The sequence below is a fragment of the Pongo pygmaeus genome, chromosome 3, assembly GCF_028885625.2.
Source record: "Pongo pygmaeus isolate AG05252 chromosome 3, NHGRI_mPonPyg2-v2.0_pri, whole genome shotgun sequence".
Lineage (NCBI taxonomy): Eukaryota > Metazoa > Chordata > Mammalia > Primates > Hominidae > Pongo > Pongo pygmaeus.
In genome coordinates, this window is record NC_072376.2 from 46,900,045 (window position 1) to 46,913,937 (window position 13,893).

At 39.4% G+C, this 13,893-nt stretch overlaps 1 protein-coding gene across 4 annotated transcripts in view; it reads left to right on the forward strand.

Moving 5' to 3' along the window:
- The window catches only part of GABRB1 (gamma-aminobutyric acid type A receptor subunit beta1), a 433,789-nt gene that overhangs the window by 384,747 nt on the left and 35,149 nt on the right, over positions 1 to 13,893 (forward strand). The gene's annotated exons all lie outside the window — the stretch shown is intronic.

The window sequence follows — 13,893 nt, forward strand, 5'->3', positions numbered from 1 at the left end:
TTTCAAAGTCTACAAACTAAGATATATGAAAATTCATTCTTTAGTTTTTATGATTTTATTTTAGACTCTATGGTTCAATCTGATAATGGCCATATACTTCCTCGATTCAGCAATTTTTCAGACAATTCAGATTGTAAATACAGTACCACCAGGATGGTTTATGTTTCCTCCTGTTCTTTCCCATGGTGTTGACAGAGGGCTCAGATAGCACAGGGGTAATTGCCACCAGGAGAGCAGGGAAATGTGCCCTAGTCCTTTTGCACTGTCTCCCCTTTGTGCCACACCTACCCCTGAAGTCTATTCTAAGCTCTGGAGGTGCCTACAGAAGCCTCACCCTTGGGAGCTAAGGAAGAGGGTTTCCACCTGTCGTGCTGAGTCTCCTGAGTCCTGCGCCAGCCTCTAACTTCAGCTGTAACTTCTGTGTGGGGCTCAGCACAAGCAGGATCAGGTCCTCACTCCACTGGTGACTTGGCATTTTGTGGGTGTCAACTCAGCTCCCACTCAACTCTCTGCACTAGTGATGTGCTCAAGACTTAACTGGTCTTTGTCTGATCCCTAGCAGGAACCATCCATGCTGCATCTTTCAGTGGGATGACTCTGAGATCTCTTTCAGGAACACTGGTTCTCTCCCCGTGTGTGTTCACAATCAGGATTCCTCGGAAAGCCTCCCTTACTTTAATAAACTCAGACAAAATTATCTCTGACACTCCACAGGCTTAACAGAGAGCATCCTGTCCATTAACCCAAATAGTGGAATGAACAGCCTTCCCCACAAGGCTTGCTTCTACTCATGTCTCAGAACTTGGAAGAGGCTGTCTAACCTCATATTCCTACCCTAGAACCCAGCTTGAAGGGGCAGAGACAGACACATGCCTTCCTAAATTCACATCTGACTTTTTCTTTCCTGTCTATTTCTCTTTCCCCCCTTCCCTGCCCTGAAGTGCCTTTAACTAGTGTATGTGCTGGGGAACTTATGGGTGAAGAGAATTATTTAGGAAGTTTGTATGTGTAAACATGCTTCTATCTTACTTTCTCGACAACAGTTTCTAAACCAAAGAGCAAAGGATTTGCAAAAAATTACAAAGATTGTCAGATGCAAATTTCCCCTGTATCCTTCCCGCTCCAAGTAGTGTGTGACCACATTTTTATTGTCTAGGCTGGAGGTAGGGATAAGGTGCTTGGATTATAGTGAAGAAATTTTATTGTGACTGAATTACAAAACGATTTTGCATCTTCCCTTCCTAAATGTTCTATCCTAATAGAATAGAATCTAGGTATAATTATGCACCACATGTTACATCACCAAAACAAATGGTTTTAACATGAGCCATTCTACCAAACACAGCATCTCATAGCTACAGGCCAGGGTTTTTCAACATCAGCAATATTGACATGTTGGGTGGAATAATTCTTTTTTCTAGGCCACTGTACTATTCTTTGTGGGAAGTTTAGCAGCATCCTAGGCCTCTACCTACTAAGTACCAGTAGCACTCCTTTCACAACCAAAAATAGACATTGCCAAATGTCCCTGGCAGGGGAAATCACCTGAGGTTGAGAACCACTGTTATAGACCTACCCTGACACAACATGTGATGCCTATGTACTTGGAAGCATTCTTCTAAGCGTTTTGATGATGGATTGCTTCTAAGAAGCACTCTGTAGCTGTTACTTTGCAAAATAACCTCTTTTATCTTTCCTCTAAGTCAGGTAGCACAGATTATTGGCCCCATTTCCACAGATAGAAACTTGGAAGCATTCAGCCTTCCCAATCAGGTCACGAAACTCTGTACTTTCATTTTCTCCATCTGAAAAAGTGAAAAGTATCATCACTGCTTTTCTTCCCAAGCCTGAGATTGAGCAATAAGTACAGAGCATTGCCCTTTCCTAACTGCTATTCCCAAACTGTTCCATCCCAGGCAGCTCTAAAGACCAATTCACATTTGCAGGACTTCCTATTTCATGGACGTCAGAAATAAAGCCTTCAACATAAAATTGGCAGCTAGCCACATATTTCATCAATGTAACTGCCAAATTACATGGAGTAAAAAATCAATTCTAGCAAAACCAATAATAATCGAATCAGTTCTTTTCCTTCATGCCCAAACACAATGCAATTTTTAAAACACAGACATTAATGTGCCCAACATGCCTACTACAATAACCTCTGTGACACCAATCTAGCACTTGGGAATGAGTGCAGATAAGCTATAGATACAAACAACTGTGAACTGTCAGCTCTACAACAATCTATTCACATGGATGTCAAAAGCCAAGAAATTATACAAGAAACCATAACAGTTTGTGAATCTCAAAAGCACATAGCCTCCTAGTTGCTAAGGCTATCCAACCTGATCCTAGAGAGGATCCAAAAACCATGCCATATTTGAAGACAGCTGAGAATTGCCAGAGAAAAGCCATTTTTCTGGGAAAGAAAATCCACTATTTTCTATAGACACAAGAGCTTGGTAGAATATGGTTATTGTAGGTTGTGTGCAATACCTTTGTGAAGATTCAGGTCAGGGACCACAACTTTGCATCCACAGATGAGAAAGGCATCCAATTTAAAAATTGAATTGGGTAGCAGGTCTAAATAAGGATCATCTGAGAGTGAGTGAATAAGGGATATGAGACTAAAATGGTAGATTATACCTAAAAAACAAATCAGGGACTAGGCAAATAAGTTAATAAAAATGAAAATCAAATTCTGATCTGATATATTAGTAATTTTTAATTCAATGCATCTTATTGCTACCAGTTGTAAAATCATAGCTGAGAGATGTGAAGAATGGGTTCATATCATTTATGGCACATAGATTTTTGTTCATTAATATGCATAGCTAAAATAGCGTGCATATGAGCTACCATACTCCTTCTCAAAATGTTAGTGAAAGTATTATAACTTAAGCATTAAATATACAAAACAGGTCATTTTTTATAGTTACTTTAGTAATCAATTAGAGTTGCATATATTCAGATATATTTCTAGCTAAAGATCTGAATATGTGACAAGGTCTATTAATCATAATTGTTCTAGTGTCACTTAACATAAATGAATTTTAAAATAAAACCTTGTGAGAATCAGTGATCCAAAACTAAAATCATCATGAAAACCTAAACTCTTGTAATTAAAGGAATAAAATCCACAGTATCACATCACTGCCTATGAATCTGGAAGGTCTTGAGTGCCCTCTACAGGATATTTAAATAACTTTGATGTTTACTTTTCCCAAACAGGCAATTTTCTAGAACGTAAAAATAACGTATTGGGGTTTTATTTTTTAAATGATTACATATTCACCATGTAAAATTTTTGAAAGAAAAAATCATCCATAATATTATCATTCATAGATAACCACTATTAACTATTTCCATATATAATCTTTGTTATATGTACACATACACATACATTTTTATTATATTTTTCTCTTAACAACATACCATAAACATTTTGCCATCACTGATTTTGGCAGGTTGAGGATTTTTTTTAGATTTTAATGGATTTTCCAAAAATGTGCTTTATTGACAAATTGCTATTTCTCATCATCAGAATTTCTCAGTGAAAAGTGACCCCCACACCAAAATAAAAAAAAAAAAAAGGGAAAGAAGGTAAATTTAAATTTAAATAAAACAAAACAAAACTCAGTAACCGCTCAAGGGTGGGTTCATAACCAATAAAATCAGGATGCACATGACTCTTCAAACCAAAAATACCACAGAGACATTCTGAATAGTTTCCCACATTGAGGATATAAGGTGGTCTTAGAAATTAAATTAGGTAAATAAGATTATTATCCAAACTATCAAATCTGGGGTTTCAGGCCAAGAATAACACTGTTAGTGCAGTAAGGTTAAAGTAGTAGTACATTTAAGTTAGCTAGATAAGTGCCTCGGTTTCTAATTTACTTGCTCATGATCTTATTATTCTTAAAGGTAGTTTACACTTTAGAAAATAAAGGCATATTTGACACACTAAGTGCCTGTCAAAATCAGAGGTGACTCCCTTTTCTACACTAGGCCTGATTTTGTTTTTTTATTTTTTGAAATAAAGCAATGATGCACATCTTTAAGGATGCCAAATAGATTAGGCATTCTTAACACTCCATTTGAAAACAATCTTTAAAAACATTGTGATATTGACACACTAGTTTAGCTTCTTTGCGTATGGGGTTAATTCCTTTTCATTTGTCCTAGTGAATGCTGTCATTACACTTTCCGGAGAATATTAACACGAAAGACTTTGCCTACAACCAAACAAATGTTTCAAAGTGTAAAGAGGTTTCAATCTTCCTTTTTAACCAGAGCAGAAATTACTGGCAGAGGCAACATCCTATCATAATAATGCCATGACCTCATCTGAGACTAGTTGAACAGCAAGATCCTCCCTATTCCACAATAACAATAATAAGTCAAGGTTGTCTGAATTTTGAAAGAGGTTTCTCACAAACTTTGCAAGGAGTACATGTTTTATTTGGTTACAGTACTGTGAAACTCATCTTTTTGAGAAGGTTGTACCCAGATCTCAGTGGAAATTAAGAACAAAAGTAAACAGTCACAATTTATTTTCATCTCTCACCTGAGATTATTTTAAGAAGGGAGGTGCCGAGAATTGAGATGTTTATTACATGTACAGACGATGCAACAGGATTTCAAGACGGTAAAAGATTTGACCACAGGTATCTAAGAGAAATCAACTCTGTGATTATTAATATAAATTGAAAACTCTGAACTGTTTTTACTCACAACATTTCTGACACCAAATGTTTGGGTTTGCCTCACACCAACCAATTCTCCTACTCTCATTCTCTCAAATGGATCTCTTACAATTCAATTCTGATTCTAACACTCCAGAGTTAGCGTCAGAATCCACAGGTTTAATGCCTCGGCCCAGAAGACTGCATTCACTTCTGATGCCATTCACAAGCATTGGGTTACCGGGTTACCCACACCTCTGTCCTACTTAGCTTTAAATCAGGGGCTCCCACAAACCTCCCTCTAGGTTTGACAATTTGCTGGAATGTCTCACAGAACTCAGGAAAACAGTCTAGTTACTACTACTGGTTTATACAACTCAGGAGCAGCCAGATGAAAGAGACACATAGGGCAAAGAATGGCAGGGAGTTGTAGGGGTGCAAAGCTTTCATGCCCTCTACAGGCATGCCACCCTCCCAGCACCTTGATGTGTTCACCAGCCCGGAAGGTCTTTGAACATTAGTGGGTTTTACGGAAGTTTCATCACATAGGCATGATGGATTATTAACTCAATCTACAGCTTTTCTCTGCTCTCTGGAGGTTGGGGTGGGGACTGTGAAAGTTTCAGGCTTCTAATCAAGGTGTGGTCTTTTTGACAACCAGCCCCCATCCTGAAGCCATCTAGATGCTCACCAGAATCTCTGCATTAAAATGAGAGATGCTGCTGTCACCCAAGAAATTCCAAGATATTTAAGAGCTCTGTGTCAGGAATGAGGGACAAAATCACATATATATTTATTATGACACAGAAATAGATGACTAAGGATTTTTGTCTGAGACATAAAATATTCTCCCCTTTGACTATGAAGACAAATAAAATGTAGAGGCTAGAAGGTGTTTGTTTTGAGATTTTATTGATAACAAGCACATCAATACAGACAATAAGATTTTTAGCATTTGCAGGTGCGATTATCCTTTACTTCACTATGTATTGGGGCCATTGAGTAACCGTCATTGTGATCTTTGGCTAGCAATTTACCTAAAACATGTGTACCTACATAAATTAATGCAATATAGCTCCATTAGCATGTATAAAGGAAAGCAGACCTTGCGAGTGGGAGGATATTATCATGAGCCTATAGACATTAGTACACCACATGGCTACTGGTGTTTATGGAATGAAATACATCATTCCATTGTCCAAGAAGGTAAGAAAAAAAAATTGACAGACACTTAAGCTGATGAAATTGAAGCATTCTGGGCAATATTCTAACCCCACATTCTGTAAAAGGAGAATCAGTAATCTATGGAAGCAGCTTGATGTTTCTGAAAACAAGTCTAACAGACCTTACTTTCTTATTTGATAGCCTGCAAAATCAGTCAATCAAGAAAAATATGATAAATATACAGATATAGATGAAAGGCTAAACAATTAGGCAAATATTAAATTGATAAATGATGGTGTCACCCCACAAAGTGCTGATTAAAGACTTGATTCATCCTACAGGAATATTACCAGGGAAGTCTTACAGGGCTCTGTCTTTGTCTCTGCCAGTCCACATTTGTCTCAATCAAGGGAATAATGATAAAAGGCATGTTTTTCAAATTTGCAGATAACATGAAACTAAGAGGTTGAGCAAATCAGGATCCAGAAACAAAAATGGCCCAGGTACAGTGACTCATGACTGTAATACCAGCACTTTGGGAGGCCAAGACGGGTGGATCACCTGAGGTCAGAAGTTCAAGACCAGCCTGGTCAATGTGAAGAAACCCCATCTTTGCTAAAAATATAAAAATTAGCTGGGCTAATATTTTTGTGGTGTTATGCACTTGTAATCCCAGCTACTCTGGAGGCTGAGGCGGGAGAATCACTTGAACCTGGGAGGTGGAGGTTGCAATAAGCCAAGATTGTGCCACTGCATTCCAGCCTGGGCCACAGAGTGAGACTCCATCTCAAAAAGCAAAAACTCAATAGGCTAAAATAGTAAGTCAAATTGAATTAGACAAAATTATCAAACTGGCTAGATACAATTAAATGGGAACAATATTAGTTCTTATGTGTGAGTCCAAAAGAAAGTAAAAACCATTTGATTGTGGAAAAAGCTAATTTGAACTTGTGCTGCTTTAATGGAAGACCAGTGACTAGACTTTGCTAGCCAGTCGCTCCAAGAATGTCATGACTTGGGCAGGCATGGGGGGATCTCATCCACATGGGACCAGAAAAATGGTAGAGGACGTCAGAACAGGGTTGTATAGAGGCTCAACCCCAGCTGGATAGCCCAGATGGATGCCTATCACATGCAGTTCAACCTGGCAGGCAATTTCATCTTGAGAAATTACAGGTAGACGCCAATTTAAAAGTCAGGAAGGGCCACAATCAGGGTCAGGAGATCTAATGGTGACAGCAGAATTCCTACCAGTGGGAAATTTAGAAGGAGTTGGACATATTCCAAATAAATAAAGCTCGGAAGGAGATCTTGGCCGTTGCACTAGAGCCCCATTGGTGTCAAAGGTTCAGCCATATAGCCAACATGCATTATAGGCAAAATGTCTACATCTACAAATTACTCAAGGGTCTTAAATGGATTATTGGCTCCAAAATACATAAAGAATACTACAATATTAAAATTAGTATAATATGTTAACAAATAAGCTGCAATTAAATGTTTTATAGTGATATGTAAATTATGTTTAACATGGAATGTGAATACATTTTAATGTATTTGATATAATGCCTGAAGTCTAAATGCCTTTAAATGGGTATGGTCTAGTGTAGACAAGGATTAGTGGACTAGGCAGTGTAAACAGTCAAATATGAAGAAACTGGGCTCTAGAAAAGTCACCCTGGGAATTTACATATTGTCCATAGAAAATGCCAGGGTCCAAATGGAGTAGGGAGAAGCCTGAGCATCCTGACCTTGCTTTAGGTGTGTTAGGTCCTAGATCTGGTTGGAAATAATGGGGCTTTCCAGAGGATGCTTAAGAAATCAGAAAACATGGTTGGACTCTAACATCGCAAATCTGGGGATACATCCAAATCTGCTGCTGCTTAATTCTTATGTCAATCAAGAGTGGCTCCATAACAAGGGCAGAATTAACCTTGGGGACAGGTCTGTGCAATAGAGAAGGAGGACAGATAACCCAAAAAGAGGTAAAAGAAACAAGGTAGACATGACTACCCCTAAGTTTAGGGCTGCATACTTCATGGGACATGTAAGCAAACTGGAAACTGTGAGCAGAAAAAAGTTCCTAAGACTGAGCATACCCTGGGAAGGACCAGAGTCTGGAGAATAAAAGAAAGGGAGCATGAGAAGTGTTCTCAAAGATAGGAGGTGTTATTATGTTAAAAAAAGAAGAAAAGTATTGGGTTTGTTTCCTATTAACACAGGGGTGGGCAAGGATGTCATGGTGGATACTCTCCAAGAAGATGAATTTTTACTTACGATAGAACATGTTTTCTAATGATTATTATCAGAAACACACTCACCCATCCCAACCCAAAGAATGGACTTAGAGGCATGAAGAACAGTGAAAGTGAGACTTTTTAATAATGGCTTTGCAAGATTGGGTGTTTTGTGGGCAGGCACACTTGGGGAAGTCACAACAGGTAATTTATCTCTTACACAAAAGTTCCTCCCCCAGTTCCTCACTGGTTGAGTACTATGGGGTTACAATTTTCCTGGACATTACCTAAGTTTCATTATCCCCTTATAAGGTTATCCCCATCCCCTTCCCTGCTTAAGATTTGATTTCTCAATAATGAAACTGCCCTCCCTTTTATGGGCTGACCCTTCCTCTACATTCTGTTCTCTTATTGTGACCTTCGAGGTGCATGAGCCGTGAGGTTTGTTTCATTTGCAAGCGGGCTGCCAGTGCTTAGATTTATCATGCCTTGAAAATGGACCATTGAAAATGTTTTCTCACAATTATCTAAAAACCTAAGTAACTACTGAGCAGACTCAGAAAATAGTAATATGGCTATCTGTAAGCAGTGGATGACCATTCAAACAGTGGGTTGTCAGGAATCAAACATTAAATGGGTTGTTGCATTTTGCCTTTAACTGTGAGAATGTTTTAAAAATCTGGCTTCCATAGTTTATTTGCTGCTTCTTGGGGTGTCATGGAGATACAAAGTTCCATGAGAAAGGAACCCAAAGCAGCCTTTTGAATAATTGTTATACAGATCTGGAGCCACTGGAAAAATTAAACCCAGTTGACTGTCTTATCTGAAGCTAAGATGCACAATGCCAAATATCCAATAACTCTGTAGTGTAAAGGATCTACATTGCTACCACAGTAGATCTCTTGATAAATTCCTAATATGTCTCCTCTCATGTGGGAAGAGTAACAGGAATTAGGGAGTGGTAGACCACTATGCTTATTTCAGTAGGTTATTTTCTAACAATAGTTGAAATGCTGATTTTGAGTGTCATTTAGGATACTTTAATTAGGTGCAACCGATGTAAACAGGAGGGAAACATACTGGCTCCTGTAAGGACCAGGCACTCTCCACTCAACATTCTTGTTTGCAAACAGCTAAAAGAGAAAAAAGAAATTACCTTTCGTCCGACTATTGAAAAAAAGTCCTAGGTTTCTTTGGGACTGGATCAACTTGGATCACATGCCTAGTGCCAAGCAACTAATTTGGCCAGGGGACTGCTATGAGATAATTGTTTTAGACCTGGATTGTTGCCTAACCCTGAGCCAATCACCATATTTTAATGATTGTCCTAATCCAATCAAGATCCACACCATGAAATTTGAGATTGGGTTACAACTGCTCCACAACAGGACATAAACTTACTTCTGCCCACCCATGGATTAGAAGCTTAAATGTTTGTATTATCTGAAACACATTTATGTACAAGACTAGACCATCCCCCTAGCTCTATTAAGCACAGTGGGGAGTAATTTTTATTTTCAAATTAGAAAATGCCTCCAAAATAGTGTTTCAAGTACCAAAAGAATACTAACATCCCAGATACTTCTAAAATTGTACTAACTCCATGCATCTTTATCCATTGACATCAACTTAATTTTATCTGTACTTTCTTCACCACTAAGAAGTCCCCAGGGGCTGAAAGGAAATTTCAAGAGTTCCTGTATAGTTATCGTTGCTAGGAAACAACATCCTTGGTATCCAAGTGTTCAGCTCTGAGACACTGTGTGAAGACACTGGTTCATAAAAGAAAACCTTTAGTAAAATAGGTTGTTTAGGTGTGAGCAAATTGATGTTCTCACTCTGTGGCAAAATGTTCTTGTGTAACCTTTGAAATAATAGTGTATTTCAAAGCCAGTATTCTTTCCTTTGGCTCTAACTGCCATTATTGCTCCCATGAAAACTCAAGCTTCTACTTGGAGAGGAGTAAGCTGGCCGGGCACGGTGGCTCATGCCTCTAATCACAGCACTTTGGGAGGCCGAGGCGGCGGGTTACGAGGTCAAGAGTTAGAGACCAGCCTGGCCAACATGGTGAAACCCCATCTCCACTAAGAATACAAAAATTAGCCGGGTGTGGTGGCATGTGCCTGTAATCCCAGCTACTCAGGAGGCTGAGGCAGGAGAATCGCTTGAACATGGGAGGTGGAAGTTGCAGTGAGCCAAGATCACCCCACTGCACTCCAGCCTGGGCAAAAGAGCAAGACTCCGTCTCAAAGAAAAAAAAAAAAAGAAAGAAAAGGAGTAAGCCTTCTTTTTTTTCCCCAAATCATCTGTAATTATCTCTGCCTTGAACACTAAGCCTAATGGGTTTTAGTTAAACAAAGTGCGTGTGAGCTTGGAAATAAAGACCCAGACCACTGACTGGATAAATTGTTGAATATTATTAAAATCTCCATTGATCAGTAGTCATAGTCCAGCTTTTTTATTTTGTGTAGTATTGGCATGCTCTGCTGCTCTTCAGAAGTGGGAGATAATCTGAGGTGCTGTTTTGACTCACCCTTCTCCCCGCCTCAACTGCAAGCGGCAAACCATCACTGACTCTCAGCTAACTGGTGCTTACATGTTTCTCACCTAGGATCTTATAATTCAAAGACCAGCTTGAGGTTGTAGTCCATCACTTCTGTCACTTAGTTAACTCAGTAAGCCTAAAATTAATACACAGATTTTTGCATTTCCTTGGTGCCCAGACTTACCTGTAAGGCCTCTGTGAAGGCTTCCTTCATCAGGGAGTAAATCAGGCTCAAGAATATACCAAACAGGTCCCTCTATCAGATTACCAGTTTGGGACCATAAACTCAAAACTCTAAGCAGCAAACAATATTAACTTATTTATTCAAAAATATGTACTGAAACTTTACTATAGACAGAATCTGTTCTAGGCATCAGGAATTTTTTAAATGAATAAAAGAAGGCCCTTTTCTTCAAAGAGCTTATAATATAATGAGGAATAGAGAAGACAAAGGGTAGAGATAAACACAAAGCTATAGAAACAGTTGAAATATTCTGCATGGTATGTTCAGTACTACGTAACTGACAGGATCCTATCTGGGAAGCAGAAACCACTCAAGGTTTCTCAAAAAGGGAATTTAATAGAGACTTTGTTACAAAGGTTGGAAGGGCTAAATAAAAATAAAATAAAAAATTTAAAAAAAAGCAGAAAGGAGAAGGAGAAAAGAGTGCTAAACGGGCAGATGTCAGAGGCTGCTAACACGCTTGCAGTAGAGCACAAGTTTGAATCTGATGTGATCCTATGAGAGGCATTGTCCTAGTTGTTTGTGGAACTGCCAAAAGAGAGGTGACTTCTTCAATTGCCCTGGCAGCAGTCACCAGAAACTGAGGCACTACCATGCTGCAAGAGCCAGGAGCAGGAAGCTTCTTTCTCCCTTTCACCTTTTTTTTTTTTTTTTTTTTTTTTTTTTTTTTGAGATGGAGTCTCTCTCAGTCACCAGGCTGGAGTGCAGTGGCACAATCTCGGCTCACTGCAACCTCTGCCTCCCAGGTTCAAGAGATTCTCCTGCCTCAGCCTCCTGAGTAGCTGGGACTACAGGTGTGCACCACCACACCCAGCTAATTTTTGTATTTTTAGTAGAGACAGTTTCGCCATGTTGGCCAGGATGGTCTTCATCTGTTGACCTCATAGATCCGCCCACCTTGGCCTCCCAAAGTTTTGGGATTACAGCTGTGAGCCACCGTGCCCAGCCTCTCCCTTCCACCTTCTAATCTTCAGCTAGCTCTTCCTAGGGGAAGTATCTAACATGAAGCCAGAAAGACAGGAAGCCCAGCCCCAGCAGTACAGAGTAGAGCATAGAAAGTGGAGTATGCAGCACAGAAATATCAAGTGAATGACTGGCATGGGTTACAACAGAGGTTTTAATGAAAAGCTCTGGTAATCACAATGCTGGAGCAAATAGTTCTTCCCTAGAAGAGAAAGAAGTTATGTCAATCCAGTGTCTGTTGCAGACAGCGGAAGTCCATCTAGCTAGTTTAGCATGTATGCTAACGTCCTTTGAGAAAGCTAACTACATCTCCCAGATTCTCTTGAAACTGAGGTTGTGGCTATAAGTTAGTTTTCTGGATTTGATGGAGTCAAGTCATGTCAGAGGTAGTGTTTGAAGCATCCGTTTTGCTGGTGCAGATCATACCTCATGGATGGCTCTGGAACCAAGAATTCTGGTTTTAGCTTTCTGTGATCCTGGAGTCAATGTGGTTACTGTAGCTACTTGATTAACAGCTTTCTGATTGTGGCGATCGGTCCCTTTGAAAGGCCAATCTGCACTGTGGTTCTGGGAGTCATTGCTAGTGGCTCAGCCTGGAATCTATTACTTCAGTGTTTTGATTGCAAGCAAAAATGGTGAGAATCAGTCCTCAACCCAAGAAGCTCAGAGCCTAGTGGGGGAAAGACAGATAAGCCAGGTAAAATTCAACATGGTTCTGTGCTTTTTTCGAGGCATGTGTATAGTGGAGTTTATAAAAGTCAATTAGGAGCAGAAAGGACTTTGACCAGTGGCCATAGGAGTCTACCTACAGCTCTCCCTACACTCAATCCTGGCTATCTAATTACCTTGCTCTTCTTGGCCCAGTTGTTTCTTTGCATACTGAAATTGTTGAGGATTTTGTGGTGTTTGTATGCATTCAACTTTGCCAAAGTTCAGTTTTCTTGCTAAAATTGAGTTGCTTATTGAGTAAATTTCATGAAGTAAATCACAATATTCCATTGACATCATCCAACCTTTATATTATTCCCTGCATACAGTATTCATCCTATGTGTTACTCCTTCTGCCAGGCAGGGCTGCTCTATCCATCTGGCCAAATCCTCTGAGAAGTTTAACTCCCTTGGGTCAATAGTTTGCTTAGACTGCTATTAGACCATGAGATCCTGAAAAGCAAGGCCACACCTAACCCACTGCATATCCTTCATTCCTAGGATAGTGTTTGATGCACAGCAGGCACTACACATAGGTGTATTGCAATGTCAAGTATATTTTCCATTGATTTGCTTGCCAGTTTAGAGAATTAGGTATGTTTGATCCCATCCCTAAGAACTAGGTATTGTTCTGTGCTTCATCAGGGATCCTGATGGATATCTAGAAAGATAACAGACTGAATCCAGAGAAGTTGTCTGTGGCAGAGAAGAGTCAGCAAAGACCTCATGTTAGAGTGCTCAGGAAGGGAAAGTAAGCACACCAGCATCGCTGATGGGTGACTCTAAAGCTAACATGGAAGCTGTGTTCTGTAAGCCCTGTTTTTACTGCCTACTTGAAAATGGGCCACCCAGGATCACAAACTAATGACAAGCATAATGAAGTCAAAAGCTATAGGCAAATCCAGACTTCAATTGGGACAAGAGCAAAGGTTACTATTCAGGCTTTGATCTAGAAATAGTATTTCTCTCCACAGAGTCTCTAGGTACTGGTTTACAACTCCCTCCTTAACAAATATTCAGTGTAATTATTTTATGTTTCTAACTAAAAGCAAAACCATGTGCAGTCTAGCCCAGAACAGGATAGTTATTCATTTGTGAAATGTGAGGCACTTAATGAGAACCTGACTGAATGAAAGATCACCCCAGCCCCATATAAAGGTTAGCAAAGGATATTTAGATATGCTACTAAAATCCATGCCTAGATAAGTCAGACAAGAAGAGAGCTTTAAATTTGGACTGTATTGTCTTGGCTTTTTAAAGGATTTTTAAAAACTAAATTGTACTTATTTTGATTCCATCTATCTTTATGAAAAAGTTCACCTTTCACACCATCTTCCTGAA